Raw genomic sequence first — 24564 nt, forward strand, 5'->3', positions numbered from 1 at the left:
AATTATGCTTCTGAATAGCAGCCAAGAGAAAATGGATGTCTAGTTCAGTATACATCACTCTCTACTACCAAAAAATCTCTGGAAAACAAAATAACCTGACTGAATTAGGATACTGTGTCTTACTGAAAACTAAAGTAAAGAAAACAATACCCTTGGGCCATACAGGTTTCTTTGAAAGTGCCACATGTCTGCAGCCTCCTTGTCTTTGGGAAATAAAGGGAGAAAACGGCCCAGGCAGGCTCTCGGAGCAGATGCAGCCTCCGACTGGCCATCCCTATGTGGACGTGCAGGTACACAGGCTTGGCACCTCGTTGGTTCCCAGAGCTTTCGGGGAGTTTTGTCAGCAGAAGAGACTGAGCAGGTGGGAGAGAATTCACAGAAATTTTACACTCCTCTTTGCTCTCAGGGAAGTGACTCTAACTGAATTGTAGCATCTCCCTATGGGTTTTGTATCCGTCACTGGCCAACCGCTCTAAAAAAGCTCTTCCCAGAAAGATGTCTACTCCTGAGACAAAAGTAAGAGGTTTTGTAGCTTTGTACAGTAGTCCACTGCAAATCCTGACAAATTAGACTCCCAGCTTCCAAAAACTTAAAATCTGTACATGTAAAAAAGCTAACATTTCCTGGTAATTTTGGATTTCCTTTGTCATCTTCAACAATATGTTTTCCTAAAATTTAATTAATTGATGATTAATTTTTACAAAAATTAGTCTTGTTCAATTTAAGCTTCAGAAGTCTTTTTGGAATGGAACAAGGCTTTGGCTTCACAGAACCAGAAGCTTAAAATTACCAAGGAAATGTAGAAGAAAAATAAATTTTAAATTTCTAACTGGTTTATGAGGAGCTGTTCCGGTTCCAGCAGGGATGGGGTTAATTTCCCCAAGGAGCTGACAGGGGAAGCAGGTATTCCATCCCACCTGACCCATGCCCAGGCTATAAGAGGAGCTAGCAGGGGAGGGGGGAGCAGTTGCCGCTTTGGGGTGGGCTGTGGAGGTTTGGGTCAGGTTGGTCCGTGGTGGTACTGTAATCACGTGTTTATATCCCTTTATCAGTGTTACTGTTTTTCTTTCCTCTTCCCTTTTGCTGTTCTGTTAAATTGCACTATTTCAACCCACGAGTTTTGCCTTTTTCTGCCAATTTTTCCCATGGCTGTGGGAGTTGAGCAAGCAGCTACATGGTTCTTTGTTGCTGGCTGAGGCCAAAGCAGGACAGGAGCCTATTAAATTGAGGCACTGTCCATCGAAGACTTAAAGCAGCAGCAATGGTATTTGCCAGAACAGTTAAGCAGTACTACTTTAATATTAGACTAAAATTCTAATTATGATTTATTATGTCTCATAATAGCGTACTTGGAAAAGTCTCCTGAGTATTTAGCACTTGAACGAGATGCTGAATATTTATAAGGTAATTTTAAAAAAATAGTATTTCTGATGCACAAAACTGAAATGCATTGAATATCTCTTAATAATGTTAACACATCCACAAGGAAAACCAAACAAAACTCTTTACAAAATGAAATCAGATGCAGTAAATAAATTCAATGCAAAAACCTTATTAATCACTAAAATATAATTTAAAGTAAGACTTAATGTACAATACTACTTTATGAAAATAATAGTTATGTTAGCAGAGGGTAAAAAAATACTTGAAATTTAATTTAATTCCAAAGAATAGTTCGTTATCTTCTCATCTGATTGTTTTTAAAATGCTACTAGGCCTCCTGGTGAAAGTCCTCCAGAAAATCTGTTGGTCTCTAGGACTTTTTTAGTTATTATTACTAACTTCTGTATGTTCCTCATTTGACATAAGCCCTAGAGATGAGTGAAAAGTGTCTGAAAGTAGCCTTTGCCCAATATTTCTTCTGAGACAATGACACAAAGATCCTCCAGAGATTAATCCAAGTTTTTAAGGATTGTGGTTCTGGATTTCAACACCTAAATCATACCTATGTTACACTTTGGGCACCAATCCCTTTTGTAGATCACAAGCAGAAAAAGTCGGCAAACTGAACGTATGTCTCTTAAAGGCTTAAATGAGTACAGTTGTCATGAATCCACACTTCCCCTTGTAGAAATGTGCTTTTTAAACATAGATCACACTAAAAATTATTCTCCATGTATAGAATCTTTGTGGGTAAAATAAAATATGCCAGTTCCTTGTCTTAGAAAATAGAGCTTTTTTTAACAATGGAGACAGAACTGATGTTGCCTAAGGGAATGGCAAAATGAGTTAACAACAATCCTACCAAGCAACTGTCTTCATTAAAGCATATTATTAAATATAAAGCTTGTGTAAAATAATCCAGATCATTTATAGGAAAAGAAGGATGGCTAATTCCTACTTCTAAAGGAAAAATAGTTGACATTTTAATTCAGAATGCCCATGTTTCTAAGAGTCCTTGACTTATGATGATACTTTGCATTTTTAATAAATCAATTGCAATGTTCTCCACTGGGAATATATAATCTATCTCAGATTTCATTGCACACCACTAGCATATTCATGTCTTCTCAATGATTGGAATTATTTAAAGAAAATGGAAGAATCAAAAATAGTTTTCAGGATTGTGTCTGGAGGTGTAAAATAACAACTATTCAAAACAGTGTATCTACTGCATCTCACAGAGTAGAGGACTGAGAACAATATTATTTAATGAGAAAATATCTTGGAATTTTGCCCAGCTTCTGCCTGCCCATACTTCATCTTTGTTCTCTTTCATAGTTGTCTTGTGTGCATTCAGCCTAAAATTCTACTCCTTAAAAGGGCAAGGCCAATAAACATCTCCCAGTCAACTTGACATGATGAGTTAAGAGATGAGACTGACTTGAGGATTAAGAGATGAGGAATGACTAAGATGGCAGGAGTTAGCTTTTGCTGGGTCACAACTTTGTTTAGTTGAAATAGCAAACATTTTTGATCACCCTTTTTTTCTCAGTAAATTCCCTGCTGCCTCCCAGTAACTTGAGTAAGCCAAATTCAAAGTGTTAAAGTAGAACACTGATTTTAGAGGTGAAAACATTTGCGTTTGAAAGTCATCTTCCTTTTGGCGTCATATGCCTTACAGAAAAACAAGGAAGAAGAATTTCTCTCACTCTCCCCAGTGAAAGACTCATATCTGCTTTTCTCACTGAGAAATAGGGTTTTTGTAAGGGGAGATTTGAAATCAGTTTAACAAAATACTGTTTTGTTGGGGTTTTAGGCCAATGACCCCATGTAGCTTTTGGGGTCTGTTTGTTGTGATGACTTTTGCCTTTCTGCTGGTTGACCTCACATAAAAATTCTGCTTTCATTATGTTTTTGCAATGGCTGTTTCTCCTCTTCCCACCTTGAGAAGATGTAGATGTACATAAACAGAACAGGAGAAAACATAATTAAATTATCTTATTATTTTTCAGTGTTCTGAATTTCTCTTACCTCTTGCTTTTGTGTTCAGTCTCTCTTTGTTTCTTATTTGTTCTCATTTTTTATAGTGATCTGTATTTCAAAGAAGTAATAAGAATGAGGTAAATGCAGGATCTTTATGTAGGCATTAGCATGCAGCTGAACTTCTTGAGTGACCTCTTTGCCTAGCACTACTTCTGTATTAGCCAGACTCACTATCAGGTTTTACAAACTGTGTCTTTCTGACTAAAGCACAGGTGAAAGAAAACCTTTTTTCCTACATGCTTGCAACATGCAATCAGTGTGGAATTTTACCAATACCAAACTTTTTGCAGTAATGTGCTGTTTCGTTTGTTCTTTCAGTACTATGCTCTCAAAATAGCTTGTAAAAAGCAAGGACTGGATTTTGATGCGCTCGTACATTGATGCACAGAGTGCAATTGAAGGAGTGCAGAAAGGCCAAGCAAATCACCTGTGTACAAGCTCCATAAAGGATGGCCATAGCCAACAGTCCTGTAGCTGATGATGTGGGTCAGTTCCTCCCTCCCAAAACAAGCAAAGCAGAAGCCTGGCCTGGTCTGGCAGATCCCTGTGGTTGCAGGAGCCCTCCTGGCAGGCACACTTCCCACCTGCAGCCTTGCATCAGGGTGAAACAAAAGCACTAAACACTTGGCTCTTGCTGCATTCAGCATGGGTTAAAGTGCAAAGCAGAGTAAAGCAGGAGTGAATTAATGTTAGTGTGAAGCCTTGATTGCAAAGACAGGAATGTTGACCCTGTCATAAGCTAGTAAAAGAATTAGAAAACATTACTAGAATACCCACATAGACTTCTGTAAATTGTTCTGTAAGGTGATAATGATATGCTCTACGGAGGTCCTTCTTGTCATTCATTTTCTTTTGTGATATAGGAAAAAAACACTCTTCCACAGAGAAATATTTTGCTCATCTGACCAAGCACGTCATCTGCAATGCTTATATTGAAAGACTCATCCAAACTTTGTTCAAAGTGGAAAGAAATAGACCTTCTATGTCCTGATACATATCACCCTAATGGAGCTGTATAAACCAGGTCATGTGCATCACTCTTTAGAAATGCCATTAAGTACCAAAAAAAAGCTCAGAATGACTAACTGCACTGTGGACACTGAGTGTTAGAAGAAGTGTTGGCTAGAAGGACCTCTGACTACCTCCCCTGCTGCCTTGATCATCTGTCCAGGGCAGGGGAAATAATTCTTTTATTTTTAAGATTAGGTCTGTCTCCCATTTCAGTTTGCTCAATTTTAATATTTTATATTAAAATCAAATAGCAGTGTATTATTTTTAAAGAGGGAATTGTATGTTTGAAATCAGTGCTCTAAGTCATGTCGATAGATGAGTTTTCTCCCATCCTCAGCTACACCAAACACAGCTCCCTGTTTGTGAATTCCGAACAGCACTGGAACATGGCAAGCTATGTCTTGTCTGAGTGTCTGGCTTTGGGTTTAAACTGCACTAATTGCTTTCACCTCTTCCCAAACGTAGACAGGGACAGTACTGTGTTCACTGAAAAATGCCACTTCCAGCATGTGGTTGGCATATTGTTTCATAAAATCTACTTTAAAAATGTATTTCTGACTAAAAACAGAACACGAAAATACTTCAAGCATCTCTCCCTGCCCTCTATATGACTCATTCTTGCACTTAGAGATTGGAAGCTAAAGAGAAAAGAACTACCAAATCAGGATAATTCCACATATGGATGGTTGTACATAAGTACATTCCTAGTCTGACTATAAGATGTGAGCAGATCCATTAGCTTCAAAGTGAACTATATTTGCAAGAATATATTAATTAGAAATACACATATGCTGTGGAGTATTTCCTGTGAAAGAATCCTTTCCACTTCTCCATTTTTTTATTAATTCTGTGAAAAATGATTAAGAAGTTTGGTCTAAAATGCATTAAAGAAATCTCTTTCATGGCAACAAAAGTACACATAGCAGAATGTACTGCAGTTTTGTCTCCAGTAATTGTAGATCACAGTTTTTAAAGAGATCTATTTCACTTGATCATGTAATCACATAAATTAGGCCATGTTTGCAGTTCATCATGAAACTAATTATGAAAATATATGAACCATGATGTATTTTTTTCTCTTTTTGAATCTTAATACAAGACCTTGCTACTGACTTTATTTGTAGAAGAAAAAAGCCATTAGATTATATTATGAGCTATCGCTGTTTATTACTTGTATTACAGTGGCACCAGGCTGCCTCACATTAGATGACATTTCCATTATACAATAACACATTATAAACTTTAGGTAGATTACAGTCCAAAGTGGAAAGACAGATCAGGAAATTACTCAGAGTTCCTCATTTCCAGTGGAAAAAAACCCAAAAAGCCTGATTGATAGTATGCACTCCAGAACTGAAGCGATATAGCTAACTGTAGGAGTAGAAAGAGTCTCCTTCGTGGTCAGAAAGTATGGATCGTTAGTTTGATATTAAGCATACATTACTCCTTTTGAATAAACAAGGATGTATTTTTAAGATTAAGCACATTCTCCAGGGCTTTCTTAATTGGCAACCAAAATGACTTATACACAGTCACATACAGATTTTATGACATGCAGAATTTCTTAAATCACAGTGAAGTATATCAGATCTAAGAGTTTTCTGTCTTCCATGAAAACAATTGAAAAATAATATTTTTAGATATTAGATACACATGTTAATTTCTGTCATAACTAAGTACATAGTTACATGTCAAATGGTATTTAACAAAATCATTTTCATTTTATTTGCTACCACCAGATAGGAGTTATATTTTCCAGAATCCAATAATCCAAAAATATATAGCTGAGCATTTCTGAGAGGGCGCCTAGAGCTGAGAATCTTATAGCTTGACTGGGACATGAAAGATGTCAGCTAAGGCAGATGGCAACAGATGAAAAGATAGTGTTTGCTGTTAGTTTGATAATAAGAAGGCGAGTGCTCCAAAGTTCACTCACAATTCTCCAGTATCTTGCAATAACTAAAAAGTCTTTTCATAGCAACACAATAACACATTTTCTATAAAAGTTACAATTTGGTAACCTTTCACAATTTCACTGCCTCCATTTCATTGCATAGGACCATGTTGGGGTCCCTTTGAAATGCTGAGAAATAACAGACCCAAAAAAAAGAAAAGAGAAAGACAGACAGAAAGTGTGGGAGGGAAAAAAAAAGGTAAAAGGTTTCTGCTCAGGGATCTAAATTAATACATTATTGATCAAAATCTGAATCAGCAAAGTTCAAAAATTTGGTCACAACTGGCCTTTATTCTTTCAATCAATTCATACACAGTCAATATCCTATTATATCGCTACTTTGAAAAGATGTCTAGAGGAATAATGTGCTTGAACAATGCATTCCAGTTAACATATCTGACTGTAACTAAGAGTTTAATTTTTTTCCAGTTATCAAAGAAATAAATAGCACCTATAAAACACGCAAATGGCACAGGTACTACTGCAACAGTTTGGGCACTAGTATGTAGCTGACGGTGGTGAAATCTGTACCAATCTCTACCTTGAAGCATGAAAGAACGATTATTTTTTTTTTAATATATATTGCCGGACTCAGTGCTTCCACTTCTTATTGATTCCCAAGGAAATAATATCTTCTGAGTACCTTAAGTGAGTGTTAACATGCTATGTAACTTCATTCACCGTATCATGTTGAAATTAGCATTAGGTGACTATAGCTCAATGTAATTAGCTGCGTATATTAGATGCACAGAAATGCACCCTGTAGTTGATTATATGAATTTTCAGGCAGTAGTGGCTGACATGCTTGCATTTACACAGTGCTCTGCACCAATCTTGGCTAAGTTCTCTGCGTCCGTGGTACTCCCCCTCTGGGGCAGGCAGTGGCACAGGCACACTGCAGCTGAGATGCACCCCACTGCCCTGCTTGGTTTAATGGGAGCCTCCCACATTCATCACTGGGGCTCCAACGCTATACAGGATCTATAGGATCACTGCCAGTGGAAGCGATAGCATACTGAGTGCTTCTAGGATTCAGAGTAGTTTGCCCAATAAGGTACAAAACAATATCCAAAAAAGAAGGTATTAGTGATAATACAATGGAAAAAATGTGTCAGAAAAAGGGACTGTTCAGTTAGAAACCAATTATTCATAATAGTAATACAATATATATGTAATATATATAACACAGAAATAATCTGTATATTACATAAATGGCAGTTAATAGCATAACAGTGAGTGTTAGATGTGTTGTTTGTCTGTTCAGTTACAAGAAAAAGATACTTAATCTTTTGATCCCTTAGCAAATGCTTATTTGAAAACCACTGGACTGGGAACAAAGTACTAGGCAAACTACTTCATTTTGTGTTTTCTATTCCATGTGCAATTAAATAAAACCCATAGCTTTACTTTTTCTCAGCTACAGAGTTGCGCAACACTTCCTGCTAACTTGCAGCAGACCTGGCCCTATAGAGAAATGGAAGTGTTCAGAGTAGCTTTTTCCTTTTCCTTTTCCTTTTCCTTTTCCTTTTCCTTTTCCTTTTCCTTTTCCTTTTCCTTTTCCTTTTCCTTTTCCTTTTCCTTTCCCTTTCCCTTTCCCTTTCCCTTTCCCTTTCCCTTTCCCTTTCCCTTTCCCTTTCCCTTTCCCTCTCCCTCTCCCTCTCCCTCTCCCTCTCCCTCTCCCTCTCCCTCTCCCTTTCCCTTTCCTTTTCCCTTTCCCTTTCCCTTTCCCTTTTTTCTTTCTTCTTTCTCTTTCTTTTTTTTTTTTTTTTTTAGCTACAATAGAGACAAGACAAATAGCTACAAAAGCAGGAGAAGTAGCAAGACAATGAGGCCAGTATTTTTTTCTTACCAAAGAGTAAAGCAGCATTCCCAATAAAGCAGCATTCCCATCCCCAGCAAAGCTTTGCTAGCTAGCCAAACACTTAATGTCAAAAGCCCTGTTAGTGGAATGTGACAGGTATGAGGGAGTCAGCTTTGGGCTACTCCCTACTGTCTCCCCCTCCCTCTGCATTTCTCATAAAGGGAAGGAAAGGAGTGTCTGCCTGGAAGTGCTGCTGGGGTGGGGATGCAATAGGGATGGGGTTATTATGAAAGGACAGCAGCATCCTGACCTTGATTTCAGCAAAGGGGAAGTCCGTGTTCTGATGGCCCACATGCTTGACTTGTAAATGCTGCGATCGCTGGCTGTGTTACAGTAATTGCCATTTAAATTACTTCTTGCCATCCACTACATGGATGACAACTTTCTGCTGCAAATGCCAGGCTCTTAAAGGCTGACTTCTAGGCTTTCTTCCCCCACCCTTATGTTGTTAATGGTGAATATGAGTGCTGATGAATATGAAACTGGAACTTCTGCATGTTGTAGCAATAAGCCCATTAGAAATTCAGTTTACAGCCTGACCTCTGTTCTCTGAGGAGGTTCTAAAGAACTTATTAACAGTTTGGTTTTGCTGCTTGCTAGTGCTTGTGAGCATGTATGTACAAGAAATTATATTAAAATGATATATTAATCTAGTAATATATTAATATTCCATCCTTAGAAAGTTCTGCTAGAGAACCACAGGGGTATAAGGAAAAATGAATTATAAAAAACCGTACTGAACAGAAATAAGGGACTACTAAAAATGGAGCATTTTAATTGACCATTCCAGCCTTCTTCAGCACTTCAGTTTAGTTCAAGGGAAAGGCAATAAAAAATATCTATTTCATAGAATCATAGAATAGAACCATAGAATAGGTTAGGTTGGAAGGGACCTTTAAGGGTCATCTGGGCAATGTCTTCCAGTGTTTTACCACCCTCATTGCAAAAAATGTCTTCCTTATACCTAGTCAAAATATACCCTCATTTAGTTTAAAACCATTACCCCTTGTCCTATTGCAACAGGCCATGCTAAAAAGTTTGTCCCCATCTTTCTTATAAGCCCCCTTTAAATACTGCGTGGACACAATAAGATCTCCCCAGAGCCTTCTCTTCTCCAGGCTGAACAACCCCAGCTCTCTCAGCCTGTCCTCGTAGGAGAGGTGTTCCATCCCTCTGATCATTTTTGTGGCCCTCTTCTGGACCCTCTCCAACAGGTCCATGTCTTTCCTGTGCTGAGGGCTCCATGGTTGGATGCAGTACTCCAGGTGAGGTGTCATAAGGGTGGAGTAAAGGGGCAGAATCACCTCCCTTGATCTGCTGGCTGTGCTTCTTTTGATGCAGCCCAGGATGCAGTTTGTTTTCTGGGCTGCGAGCGCACATTGTCAGCTCATGTCCAGCTTTTCATCCACTGGTACCCCCAAGTCCAGCAGGGCTGCTCTCAATCCCTTCATGCCCCAGCCTGTATTGATACTGGGGCTTGCCCCAACCCAGGTGCAGGACCCTGTACTTGGCCTTATTGAACTTCATGAGGTTCACACAGACCCACTTGTCAAGCTTGTCCAGGTCCCTCTGGATGGCATCCTGTCCGTCAGGAATGTCAACCACACCACTCAGCTTGGTGTCATCTGCAAACTTGCAACTAAACAGACTTCCTTTGTTTAGTTACTGGGGTTTTTTTAATTAAAGATGATAATTCAGATTACAACACATTTATTTTCAAACAGATCAGTAGCTATGGAATATAAGACTTAGCAGAGGTTAAGCCATTAACTGTCACGCAGTGTATTTTACAGCAGTTGTGAGAGATCCCATGCATAATTGTTATGAAAACTTCCATTTACACCTCATTCTGATTTGACCCATCTTTTCTCAAACAGTCGAGCTGTCTTTTATGGAATTTCATTGTTTGTTTATTTGTAGTGGACCATCCCAAGACTTTAGCCATGGGCATGATCCCAGTGAAAAGGAAAGTGTTAGATTATATGGGGTTTTTATTTGCTGCTGTTTGTTCCTTATTGCTTGTGACTCAAGTGCTGCTTAGAGAATGGATTGCAAAAGCATCATTTTTGGTAGCTGTATCATTCCACACACGCACAAGGATACCACCAGTTTCTCCCACACCCCAAAGGACCAATACAGAGTTTTAGTTTTGCACCCAGCCTGAAGTTTGAAAGAAAGTGTTTCTTTCAGATCATGTCCACTGCAAATTTCTTGGTCCAAGGCAGAATTTTATCAGACTGCTTGCTCCACAGTCCAAAGAAAATAATCAGCAAAACTGTGTGTTTTGTAGGGCATATTATAAGATAAGGAAGTAGGGCATATATTCCCATCTTCAGTAGCCAAAACCACATGGAAATGTGCAAACTCCTTCAATGCTATATAAGAGAAACTCCTCTTAACTCTGCTGGCAACAAAAGATTTATGAACTGAAATTGTTTGAAAACAATGAAGATCCTTTAAATAAAGGGTATGAGGCCTCAGAAGTTCAGTCTGAAAGAGCACAACAGATTTTTGGTGTTTTCCTTTTATCGATAAACTCAAATACCGGGTCATCACACATTTGGGCATGTTGTGAATCTCTGAGGCAGGTGAAGGGGCTGGAAGCAGTAAGACAGGGGACCTGCAGCAGAGCCGTGTTTCTAAGGTTACTGTAGCAAGAATTATGATAATTGTTATAGTGTTTTATGTAGATAGACTCCAAAGCCTTATTATGTCCCACAGTCCAAATAATCCCTGTGGGGAGTGATTTGGATAGGCTGTCACTCTCGTTGCTTCACAAAATGCCTTGTCCCAGCTCTTACAACCAGCAAGAGTTGTATTGCAGGTGGTATGGCAGCAGTTTGGCTGCCACCAGCAGTGGTGTCTCTGCGTATTGATTCATGTCAGGCCATATGTATATGTAGAGGCATTACTCTCCTACTTTGAAAACTGGAATCCTTACCCTTCTCAGACACACATCTCCAAAAATCCTCGCTGTCTGCAGACCTTGCTGTTTCCCTGCATGTGCCCAGCTACACTCCCTGCTCTACCAGCTTCTCTACATCTCATCAACCCTCTTCTACCTTATCCTGCTTTGTCTCTTCTCCAGTCCTGAGCAGAAAATCAATATTCTGGCACTTGTGGGCTCTGAACAGATCACTTAGCAACATTGATCTGCAAACTTTTTCTGGGAAGAAAAGGTTTATAACCCTGTGATAAAAGCTCTCCTAAGAATGTCTGCTGAGCATCTGGGCAGAAAACACTTCAGTGCCTCTTATAGAACCTATAGGTCCAGCCTAAAAATGTCAGGGGGAAAAGGAAAAACAATATGCACCATTAAAAGTAGCCTGTGGATTTGATATCCAATTTCTATGTCAACTTTTTCTTTTAAGATAGTTGTATATATGAAGTAATTTATTTCCAGTGATTTATTTCCAAAACAATGTTTCTGTTGGTGTTTAATGTTATTGGTAATGTATAAATGAGTTACTTTTCCTCAGAGATTTGAAAATAAATGTCCTCTGGAAATCTGGCAAGATAAAAGAGCTCCAGACAATACCAAATTAAAGCCCAGCATACAAAGTTTTTACTTTCCTGATGTGAAACAAATCATATACTTCAAAGCATTTCATTTTTCAAGGTCGAACTGAGGATCTAGTTGCATTTTCCTGTACACTTCAATGGCTAAACAAGCAGCTGAACCCACTTGTTGCCTTTGAAAATCTCAGTGAAGGACTTTCCCAAGCAGACTTCCAAAGCAGTCCAACAATAGAACAAAGCAAGCTTCAGTGGCCCCGGGAGCCATTAAATGGTGTGTCTGTGTTGCAGGGCCACGTTCACCTGAAGAGAAAAAGTTGTGCATGTGTCTCTTTGGCATGGCCATCTATTAACCCAGTTTCTTCTTTCTGACCTTTTCTTTACTTAAAAGAAAGGAAGTGTTCAAAGGCTAACTTGCTAAGGGGACGTGTTTCTGTTTACGTAGCTACTGGCAACGTATACTCATCTGTAACAATAAGAAATACATATGAACAGAGCCATTCTCCTTCAGATGTTTCCAACCTTAGCATCTGTCAGCAGCTGAAAGCTTGTTTTAAAAGAAGTATAGTTAAAACATATTCTGTAATGCATTTGTGGATCTTGCTTTAATTTAAATTGTCTTTCAAAAAATGTGTTACATTTGGTTTTATGTTAAGACCCTACAACGTGTTTCAGCTTTCACTGTTTACTGTAAGAAAGTGCTATAGTACACTGGCATTATCAGTCCTTGTAGGATTTATTCTTTCCCTCCACAGCCTGACTCACCTCTTCTTTGCTAGAGTGGGTTTCTTTAATCCATTACTGAGGATGTGATGTTGCTGTGTTTTTGCAGGCTTATTTTGAGTTTGTTAAGCATAAGAAGTGGACTTTGGCACCTGAAATATTAAAAGCGTTTCTGAGACTGGGCTGCTTACTGTGCTGGACACATACAAGCTCCTGACTGTGATTTTATGTAAGTGTCTATAATCACTATCAGCATTGAATTTCTATCCTCTGTTCAGTGGTTGAATAATTCCAGGATATTGCTTGGTGAGGAAAGAACTGTGTTAGGACAATCCTCAGGTTGCATAGCAAAGTCAGTGTCCCAGCAATTCAGAGTCCACACAAAGAAAAAGCGTGAAGACAAAGTACTTTCTTGCCTTTCTGGGAGACTCTGATCCAGACACCATCCTTCACTTGATCTATACACTTATTTTTATTGCCATCATTTTCTTTCTTTTAGAGTACTATTAATTTTCCACGGACAGCAGTGTTCATTTTATACCTATGTGTATATTATGCCTGCTTTAAAAAATGGCAAAAATAAAAATTTTAAATGTTTTATGAATGCCTGAAGGCCCCCTATTAATATCCAGAGTGCAGTATAGAGCAGGGCTGCCAAATAAACTTACACCATTAGCATCTGTTGAGTTGTCTTGGCAACAGAGGAAGGAATCTCACCTCACAGCAAGACTGTGCTGAATGCCCTAACTGTTTGTGACTGATTACAGTTGGTTACCCACAACAACGTATGAAATGTGTGACAATTTCAGGATGGGATTGTCATTCTGGCTATGTAGGATTTGCAGTCTTCAATCTTTTTTAAATGCTACACGTGCTTTGCTGGACTTTGGCTATGCTCAGGTCTTTTTTTCTCCAAGTTCCATCACTGGTGGCCCCTTAGAGTTTTACTAGAGTAAAACCTCTCAGAGCCCTCTCAGAGCCATTTTCATATTTTCCCCTTTCTATATCTCTAATCTTTTTCCCTTTTATAGTGTGCAAACACACACTGCAAACAAAACATTCAGTGCAGTGAAGTTGAAAGGATCAAATATATGGCTTTTTTTCTTGCTTGTCCTTCCCTGCTATGATTATTAAAGCTCTTCTGAGTCAGAACCTTTAGCAAAATACTTTTTAAAATGTTGTGTGAGATAGCATGTGAAAACTTATAGGAGAGAGAGATATCTGTCTGTAAGTAGTTTCTTGCAGCGGCACATCTTTCAAACTGTAACGTTTCACTATCTAAGAGTACTTCCCATCATATTGTATTGCCCCTCATTGCAGTTCTTGTTCCATAATTAATTTTTCTCTTCATTTCTATGGTCCGAGGTGCCCAGTGCTCTATCGAATAAAGAAGCTGATAAGTAAACATATGTAAGTTACAGAGCTTCTTGAAACAACAGACCTCTCTTCCTTCTTTCCCTTTTTTTAAAAAAATATATATTTTTTCCTGCCTTTTATCCACTTTTCACAAAGACTTATGGAGAGAAGCACTGATAGCATTCAGAAAGCAATAGCAAGGAAAAAATACATCTTTCGCACACACAGGTAATTATCATAACATTAGTCCCTCTCCCGGCATCATCTAAAAGATTGTAGTTCAGAAGTCAAAATTTACCTCACTCCAAATTTTAACACAAAGGAAAAACATCCTAGGAGCTCCCCAGTTCTGCAGGGCCACTACTCTGAGGTAGATATCACAGAAATTGTCAAATATGACTTACATCTTTCTTAAATAGAAAGGATGCATCGAGACAATTTTCCCGGGTTCCTCAGATTTTGTCCCTAAAGAGTCATCAGGGTAAAGCTGCACCTCAGAAATATGAGTCAGTGCTCAGTACCGATACTCCCTGTCCGTGACAAGATTTCAGGGTTCTTGGAAATTCATTTCCAAACAACTGACCCAACATAAACCCTATTGGAGGTCTGCACTTTTGACTGATTCTGTAACCCTAAGAAACCTTATTCATTTAAAGTCCTAAAGAAGACTAACTTTTCTTTCTGAACAACACTCTGGAGACATCACGTCTCAGTGACCGTGCTAAATAAATGAGCCCTTTCAAAAAATAATATCTCTTGTGCATATTCCTACTTTCTACATAAATCACATCCTGCGGAAGGAAAGGTGTTTGAAGAACTGATTCATCAACATCTTTGATGTCCAGGACAACTTCAAATAAAAAAGCTCCAAAGGAGAACTTGATATTCAGTGCTTTACAACTTCTTTTTTCATTTGCTTATAGAGGTCTCAGTGCAAACACTTTCCAACATTCGATCAAAGCTTAGGATAGTCTCTTAAAATGTGTTAGTGTTAGAAGAAAGGGCATTGCCACTCAGATACAGTCTTGCAATCAAAGAGATGAAAATATACAGTTGCTCTCCCATTGTAGTACATGTGAAATAAAGAAACTGTTGATTTAGCTTACCCTCTGCAACTTGCTACCTTTAGGAAACATAGCGTGTATGGAATAATAGATCTTTTCTTATCTCTAATGAGGACTAAGACTTTTTTGTCAAAGGTAAAAAAAAAAGCACCAGTTAGTGTAGCCTATCCAATCCAGATCTTTCCTCCAGTCTCTTTCTGTCCCTTTCCCTGAGTCTGAGGTCAGAAGTCACTTTTTAATTTGTGGTTGGGTTTTTCTCTCGCCATTTATCTGGAACTCCCTTTTTCTTTATTCACTCCAAGACAATAAATCACCTTTTCTCTTAAACTCTTTCCATAAAAATCTTGCTTTTCTCCTTAACTTATAATTGGCTCTCTTGCTGTATGGTGTTCTGTGATACTTATCTAAAAGCAAGTTATATAATGAAGAGCGTGGAAAAGACATCCTTACTTCTTAAAAACTTTTCTCAGCCTGTAGTTGGCTTGGCAATATGTCAGAAAAATGACTCTTGCGTTTATGTTTCCACAACAGAGTCATGAAAAAAATCAGTCATCTCATGTCTGAATTGTTTAAAAAGGATGCTGTGTTCCCGACTCCTATATTATCCACCCATGTCATGAAGGATGGTCATTAGAACAATTCCTATGGAAAAAGGCTGAGTCTCCTGCGCTCATTGTTTGAATTTCACACAACAAACCAATAAATCACTGTTCTGGCAACGGTGTTCACAGGAAGCAAGTGAGCACAGCCAGTCCCATTTGCTGCAGAAATGTTCTTTCCTAAAAGCTACGTCACCTCTTCCTTGGACACTTGGAAGTGCTCATTTTTAGTGTTTCATGTATGGCTACCTTCCTCTGGGCAGGCCTCCTCTATCATCCCCAGAAGTCTTTTGTTAGGAAACAGGACGATCCAGCTGCTGGGCTGGGGCCAAAGCCTGTGTAATCTGCTACAAGATGCTGGTTGGTGTAAGGGGTCTTTGGAACTGACCTTGCACCTGTGCCAGACCCTGGTTTCCTGACCAAAATGAGTAATCTGCATTGCACTTTACTCTTTTCATGCATCCTGAGCCATAGCATCATCTCAGAAGACTGAACACAGGTGTGTGGCAGTGTCAGATGTTTGACTTGTATCTCACTTTGGTGGCAAAAGCCTCTGGTCACTCAATTCCACCCGCATGTTGTGACTTTAAGAGTGGTGCTGTGAAGCAGATCGAGGGATACTTGTAGTTAAAAAATAACGTTGAAAAAGAAAGATTGCTATGTTGCTGAATCAGTTCCCATGGCTATACAAATGCTTTTACTAGCACGGTGCCAGAAAGCCTAAATGAGTGTAAGGGGGAGTGAGGCAGGTATCAGCTCCTTAAGCCAGTTTAAGCAGTTCTGATTTAGCATGTCCTGCAACCTAGCATGGTAAGGATCTATACATTCTTACAGAGATGAGCAACAGAAATCATTACTACGCTTTCTTAATTCATGCCTAGGTCATATTTACTACAAATTTTTTTCACAGTTTTCTGATTTAGTGCATCTACAGTCAGATACTAAAATGATCAGTGCATTAATTCATTGGTTGTCATCAACCTCTAGCCTACATATCCCTCAGTATCCTTCAGATGTACCTATGTTATAAGTACTTATTTATAACTACCTTTCAGAGTTGTAAAATGGCAAAGGTAGAGGATGTGGCCCATAGAAAATATCTGGAAGGATGTTTCCAGTGATGCTGCTGTTTGGCACTCAATGTAATGAATGTGAAAGGCTGCTGACGTTAATGGGCAGGATTCAGGAGTTTACCAAGGTTGAAGTCAGATGATGATTATTACTCGTACACTCAGTAAGCTGTAAAAGCTGATCTCTCTTACATGAGGGTGAATGAACTTCTCCAGGCAGAAGAGAGCACTCCTTCAGCTGCACTGCAGCACACTTTAATCACACTTGCTCTCGGTTGTCTGTTGCCTACCAAATCTGCAGTATGTTCACACAGTCTAAGGTCTGGGGAGGTCAAAACACCTAAAGCCATTATCAAACCCTGGAGCAATGCTGTAGATCGTATACATTACTCTAGAAATACTAAAGAAATCCTGAAGCTTCTTTCCTCCTTGAACCAAAACAAATTCTAAATAAAATGTTAGCAAATTTTCCATAGAAAATATTGGCATATTTTAAATTTGACCCAAGGTTATGAGCTTGGATTTTGACTAGGAGGACAATACACTTCTAGACTCCTTGCCGTCCTGTTTCTTACACTTGCACCAAAGTCAAAACAGATTAATTTACAACGGAAAAGAGTATATAATCTCTACTAATGAGAATCCTTAAGTTCAGGATTCTTATAATGTGTGCATGTATCTGATCTAACTCAGATTTCTATCATCTTTTGCTGTACAATTAATCTATTTTATAACATCAGAGGGCAAAAAGGGCTGTGGTCATTGCCTGTTCATAGCCTAGTCAAAACTATCTACAACATCAATGAGCTACACTTCACTGGCTTTCACTGTACAAGTCGAATGTTCCCTTGTAATGGACATATTTGGTCTGCAAGGACAAAACATTCTCAGAGTGTAAATGATTTATTTTTCACCTCATTTGCACCTATTTCTAAGTGGTCACTGTCACTCAGGAACTAGAGAGCTAAACTAAAGAGTGTCAAAGCAAGTGAAGATCATATTGTCATTCATATCCAGGCAGTGCCCTAAGACAGGCTTTTACACAATACGATCGTTAGTAACAAATTCTATGAGGGAAAAAGTCAACTTAAAATACAGTAGAAAAATATCAGAACTTGTCAAGAAATTAGCTTTCCATTTATATTCTTGCATGTCTTTTAATGCCTATAGTCTTCTTCAGCCAAAGCGCTGTAAGATAAAAGTGTTGCAGAAATATGGTTTTAGACAGTTCTGATGCTACTATTCTACATCTGCTAAGTACATTTCTCATCCTACAAAAGTAATACATTGTAGACCACGTTGCAGATTCCACATGCATTTGAGAGTGAATGAGAGTGCCCTACATTTTAAAGTACAATATACAACACAAACATATGATATTTTCCTCACCTATTAATATATTCTGTGAATTGAACCATCTGCACCGACCACAAGTTTTTCCCTATCTCTGGGAGCCAAAGACATGTTAGCAATCAATCAAGGTAACAACCTCCACTTCTCCTCTAAAATTATCTCTTCCCCCCCTGGCTCCCCACGGTCATTCAGTCTGAAGCTGAAGAAAACTAAAAGTGAGCTCATCTACCTGTTCTAACCAGAAATCTATCCCAAAATCTCTCTGGGGCCAACAGTCCTTGGGGCAATGGAATGTCTGAACAAATCAACATGTAAAACAACTTTGGAAAAGCAAACCAGCTGTTTTGCTACAGCTCTCTGCTCAGCTCTGACCATTGGTGTCTAAATGGGCATAGCAGGAACGCAGGAGGTAATTACTCACCTGGAGGAGATGTTCAGAGGGAGCAGAGCAAGAGTAACTGTCAAGAGAGCATGAACAGTGACAGTGTTGAGCTCCTTCCCTAGGGAAATCTCAGCGGATGCTCATCCTAAATACCCAGGGCCTGGAGGATTTGTCAGCTGGGCCCAAAGGTTCAGGTCATGTCTGACATTCCCTTGCTCATTATTGTCCCCATGGCGTAAAGTAGCACGGTGTGGTTCTGATATGCATTACTCACCTCATGGAAGTGTGAGTGACTGTACAAGGAGCACTGAAAGGAGAGACAGGGGATTAGTTGCTAGCGTGGAGTCCTTGTATGCGTATGTATGTGTACATACCATATGGCTGAAACACAAGGAGTCCAGTGCATGTGTTGTTATTAGCAGTCTCATTAACTACAAAGGGTCTCACTAGACAGGTGTCAAGGAGAGAGACCTCAGTTAACAGGAGACAGGCGAGAAGTTCTCTTCCCTGAGATGCAGGAGAGCTAGTCCAGCAATGGACTCCGTAACCCTTCGACTACAGCAATTCTGCGTGGGGCAAATGAACCAGAAAAGGGCAGAAAACCCACCCCAAAGCAGCAGCTGGGGCCAGTCCACCCCTACGCAGCTGAACAAGCAGTTTTCTCTCCTTCCTTTGTGAAACAGTCTTGAGAGTTTTTAAAAAGCCTCCTCATATGTTCAGATCCTACAGTAGAGAGTAATGAACTCAATGAGCAACGTCATTTTAGCCATTTACACTTTCTAAAATGTCTTTTGTCACATTTTCCATCCTTTTCCATCCGTTTGTCCTTCTGAAGAACTTCCACAGGACAATGTGGGAACTTTTCATCCAGCATCTCCAGAGTGGGAGGACAGAAGAAAAGTTCATTTCCACAGAGGTCTTAAGATTATTATTGATAATCAATTTCAAGTCTTTGTCTGCTCTAGACTTCAAGATGATCTTAATATACAATATATTCCAGTTATAACTGGAAACAGCAATAATTAACTTCACAGTGTGTGAGAAAGAAAATGTAAAAAGCTATATTCCTAGAGCCAAGGAGCCAAGCAAGTACCTCAAGTACTGTGTGTGAAACAAGTATATGGTTTCATGCATTTAAAAAAGACAGGAAACAGTGCTGTAAAGAAAAATATAGTCTTATTTCTGTTGTGCGCATCTTGTTTAGTGCTTTTACATAAATACTGCATGCGTCCCCTCAAGTTCTCTTTTTTGTTTATCATGACTTTAATCATGTTGCACTTGTACAACTCTTCTCCACTAAAGGGCTTAATATAGTCAGTTTGAGAAATGTAATTTCAAAATCAGTAGAACATGTTTCTATTATAAGCTTCTTCAACAAAGCACAACATAACATTTGTGAATTGGAAAAAAAAAAAGCTAATGTTTATTCACTACATGGTATTTGCTGGATGTTCTGGAAATTCAGTAATCGAGTGTCTCCCTAGGAGTATGATAAGCATAACACCAAAATCATCACATTGCAGCATTCCGTTTGTTCCTCACAGTAACCCTTTCATTGCTAATTTAATTTCTTCTTATCCCAATGCTTAGTAAAATACACAGAAAGATACCAAAAATATACAAAGCATACTTCTGCATGCACAGAAAACCATGTACCGTGGTTAGTATAATCAGGGCAAATATATCATTGTGTGTGTATATATGTATACACATACATACATGCATATATGCACATATGTATGAGTAAATACAATAGAATTGATATTTAGTTATAGTTTATTCAAAGAAGCACTTTTATTTATAAAGGTTTGTTATTGTTCTTTATAGAGTCCTCATTTTATTGCTGTTTTATATAGTACTTGATGCATTTTTAATGTTAATTCATTTTGAAGAGATTAGTTACAATAACATGCTGTTAAGTAACACTGGTTTATACGGAAACAGTGTCTCTGTGTGTATATGTGTGTGTGTGAGCATGTTTGTACCACTGTGCTTTGACTGCATGTACTGCTTCCTTCTACTTTGAGTTTGGATTATTTAGTACAATATTTCAATTCCTTGGTTGCGAAACAATGGAACAAGCTTATAAGGGTTATTTTACTGTTTGCCATGGAACTGATTGTTCAAGGAAGACAGAAACATGACAGTCAGTATCAGGACATTTTTATCTACTATGTTTACCCGTTTCTTAGGGAAAATAAGCCAACATTACACTCAGTATCAAGATGAATTTGTAATGAAAAGAAACTAGAAAAACCAACAATACCTTAAATGTCATATCTTTGATTATTGTTTGCTCTATTAATTCCATTTTAATTTATTTTCTGTGAAGGATCCAATAGCTAGTACCCATTACCTAATAATTTTACCCAATGACTCGAATGTTTCTGACTTTCAGAGGTGTTTACCATGTGTGCAGTAAGCCAAGAATGTGCCCCACTGCAGACCAGTAGAGACCTGTAAGGGTTAGTGTGAAGTTAATATTGAACCTCCAGTGGCAACCTCATGTTGCTGGTATTTAACAGCATAAACCAGAGCCCTTTGCTGTAGTCATCTCTTGTAGGGCCATTCACTACCCATTTCTGCTTTCACTTGCAGGTGTTACTGGATGTCCTCAGTGATTCAATGGGATTTGCAGCTCCAAGACATTATTCACATTTAAAAGTATGCTTTGTGGTTTCTAAATAGGATTCATATTTTACAAGAAATGAAAAATAATTGAATATAGATCAGTATAATAATGAACATCTAGCTAAAAGTTGGGACTAGTATATCAAGGGATTGTTACTGACCTATTTCATAAGCAGATATAAAATCAGATCTGTCTGACTTATGTCTTGTAACAATTCTTCACAGTTTCTTATAAAAAGGGAAATAGTGAAACTATCATGAAACTCTTGTATATTTTCAAATATAAACCAAAAATGCATTAAAAAAAAAAAGAAGGCAGTAACAGTTTGATATGGTAACAATCTACACTGATGACTCCAATCAAGTAAATGACAAAGATTATCAATCAGTCAGCACTCCGCAATGCAAGACCAATGTAAATCAGGCATTAACAACAACAAAGTATGTGATTAACAAGTGCAGAATTATTATCTTCCAGTGAAATATCCAGCAGCTTTTGTGAAATATACTTCAACTCTTTCCAGAATTAGGATATATTATTTTTCATTTTTAGTAAGGAGTCCGATCATTGATTTTCTTTTTTTCTTTTTTTTTTCTTTTTTTTTTCTTTAATAATATAAGTGGAGTCCTGATAACCAATTCCAGTTTTATCTTAATGGTACAAATAATCTTGGTCTTAAATGAACAGTTGGGAAAAATGTTGATGCTGCAAAAGACAGTAGGAGAAATGCCATTTCATGTCAGTAAGTCAGGTTCTCACACACCACTTCTTTGAAAAGCATTAAGTGGTGTATAATGTGCCATGGGTTTAGAAAGAGGATTTTATAGGTTCACCTTTTCTGTGCAACTATATGTTTCATACTTTCTGTGTAAGATGTTATTTTAAATATAGAATTCATTCATTGTCTTTCAGAATTATTATTATTCAATCTCCATTACAACCAATAAATACTAGTTAATATCTGTACTTCTTCCTAACCTGTACAGCTCAGATTATCAAAGATATATGACTTGGATTAAAATTACCATATATAATATTCAGAATTCATCAGGAGAAGATAAATTTAAAACTAATATATGTTGTGCTTGTTTATTCACTGTTTAGAAGTAAAAAAGAAAAAAGGGGGTTAGATATTTTGCTGCTCTTCAGATGTTCTGAGAATTCTTAATATTGAAACCAAAATAAATGATGCACAGTGACTAAAGAAGACATCCACCAATTTTCATGGTATCAAAATAAAGGCAGTAAAAGGATATAGGTTTGGAACAAATGAAGGAACAAACCTTTTCATGCAGCATGCAGATAAACTCTGGAACTTGTTATCACAAATGATAGAAGCTAAAGATATCTCCAAAAAGGCAAATTAGACAAATTCATGGAGGACAGTTGCATCGATATCTGTTTCAGCTGATAATCCAGACAGAAGTTGTTTAAACTGCTTATTTCTGGACTGTTGAGAGGATGTATAAGAGAAAAACACTGAATAAATGCCATGGGCTCCATCAGTATGATTGAATCTATTTCACGTTCTTAGGAAAAAGCTAACATCAATCAATCATTTTCCATACTTTATAATTGAGACAATTTATTTAGGGAAAATAAACCAATTTCTGGAAATACAGAAAAAGCAAAACTTGAGCTCTTTGGGTGCTTCCAAAGCAGTGCTAAGTAGCATAATTCATTATTTTATAATTCAGACTACATAATACATACGCAGTCTTTTTGACTTAGAGGGAGAAAAAGCTGCAGTGATTTTTTTCAGATGAACAGTGGCAGAGGGATGTACAGCAATGAGAAAGCTGTGAAAAAATATAATTTGTTAACTTGATATATAAGAAATATAACTTGATAGATAATAAATATAACTTGATAAGTTGTGTAATTAAAAGCATCAAAGTATTCTGTTAAATATCTAAAGAAAGAATGAACCATTGTCAGCTCTAGTCTTAGCTCATGGAGATTTCAACAGAAAATTTTGCAGTAGATGTGTGTGTGTTTATGTGTTTAAGAGAACAATATTGTACAAAGTCAAGTGTAGGTTATGCATTATCAGGATAATATGGTGGAAACCAGAAACAAATAGGTCATTACCTTTTAATGGACCTCATAACTGTTTCCCACACACTCTCAGTGCTCAGCTCAAGTTTCTGCATGTCCATCTCTGTGAGCTTGGTGTTAGCAAAATCCCCACTGAGGATTTCTGTGCAGGCAGACAGGTATACCAGTACTCTGTCAAGCAGTTAAGCATCAGTAAAAAAATGCTATGGAAACATTATGTGTTGCCTCCGTTGCATTGTTTCCACTGCACATCACTATTATGACAGAAGAACAAAGAAAGATTTTAACAAGGTGTGTATTGTTCTGGTGGGGGTGGACCAATGTTCCCAGGAGGAGCAGCACCCTGAAGGAGCCCTCATTCCCAAGCATCACCTCAGCTCACAAAACAGTATTGTGTTGGGATTAAGTTTCTAACGGCAGTAAAAGGCAAACAGGCACACAATGGACTGAATTCAGCCTCTTGCTTTGAGACACAGAGTGAAATTATGATTCCCAAACCTCATCAGCTCAAAGCATATCTTCGGCCAATAGAGAAAATAAAATGTATGAGCTGAATTTCTCAACATCAAAACCAGGCCCAAGCCTAAAATAATGTAAAGGCGTATGAGCTGAATTTCAGGCCCAAGCCTAAAATAATGTAAAGGTGCCTTTTTTATCATGGCCTCCACATCAGGGGGAATCATTTTGTTGAATGGATACTGCAATCAAAAATACGTTAAAGTCTTTGCTGAAGATTTTTCATCCCTTTTCCATTCACTAACAATATGCCAACAAAAAAAAAGTACAGCACAACAAAATGTAGATGGGAGTCAGTTCGAGATTAAAATATACAGCAAGATAAAACAAGAATTCATCTGAGCCACAAAATACAGAGAACAGGGTGAACCATTGAGAGTTTAAAAATACGACTGTCTTCAATGTCTGTCTCTCCACTTTTTCACATCATCAGAGACTAAGAGTGAAAATAAAAGATACTTGTATGACATAAAAATCTCTTCTTGATATATTTCCAAATTCCCCTTAAAAATTCTTAAAAATGCTTGACCTTATACTGTTTGACATTGTTTCAATCAATGGCTAAAGTCCATCCGAATGATGCAGGTGGGCAAAAGAAAGGAAACCCTCCTAAGAAAAACATTACTCTTAATGAGCCCAGTTCAGAAAAGACAGTTACATGAGCTGATATCTTTGCAAGTCATGGAATGTGACTGAATTAGAAAAACATCCAAACCACTGAATCTTTGTAAACTTCATTCACAATGTCTTACTCAAAAAATTGGAGTCTGGGGCTAGCTGAAGTCTGCATGGGGGAGTGCTTCAGGTATTCATAGTTTAGCTGCTTCCTTAGGTTTTTTGTTTTCTGTTTTACCATTATTTTTCCTACCTTGTAATGCAACTGGAACAAGTTTGTTTTCTAAAAAAAAGAAACAACCCCAATTCTGTCAATTTAGTTTCACAGATGTTTCCATTTACAAGCAGAAGCCCTTGATGGTGCTGAAAGTTACTCAGCATTGTTGTAATTTGCATAACATTAGCCATGATGTTTTTATTTTGAAAAG

This window comes from Charadrius vociferus, unplaced genomic scaffold (genome assembly GCF_000708025.1).
Source record: "Charadrius vociferus isolate BGI_N301 unplaced genomic scaffold, ASM70802v2 scaffold147, whole genome shotgun sequence".
NCBI classification, from domain to species: domain Eukaryota; kingdom Metazoa; phylum Chordata; class Aves; order Charadriiformes; family Charadriidae; genus Charadrius; species Charadrius vociferus.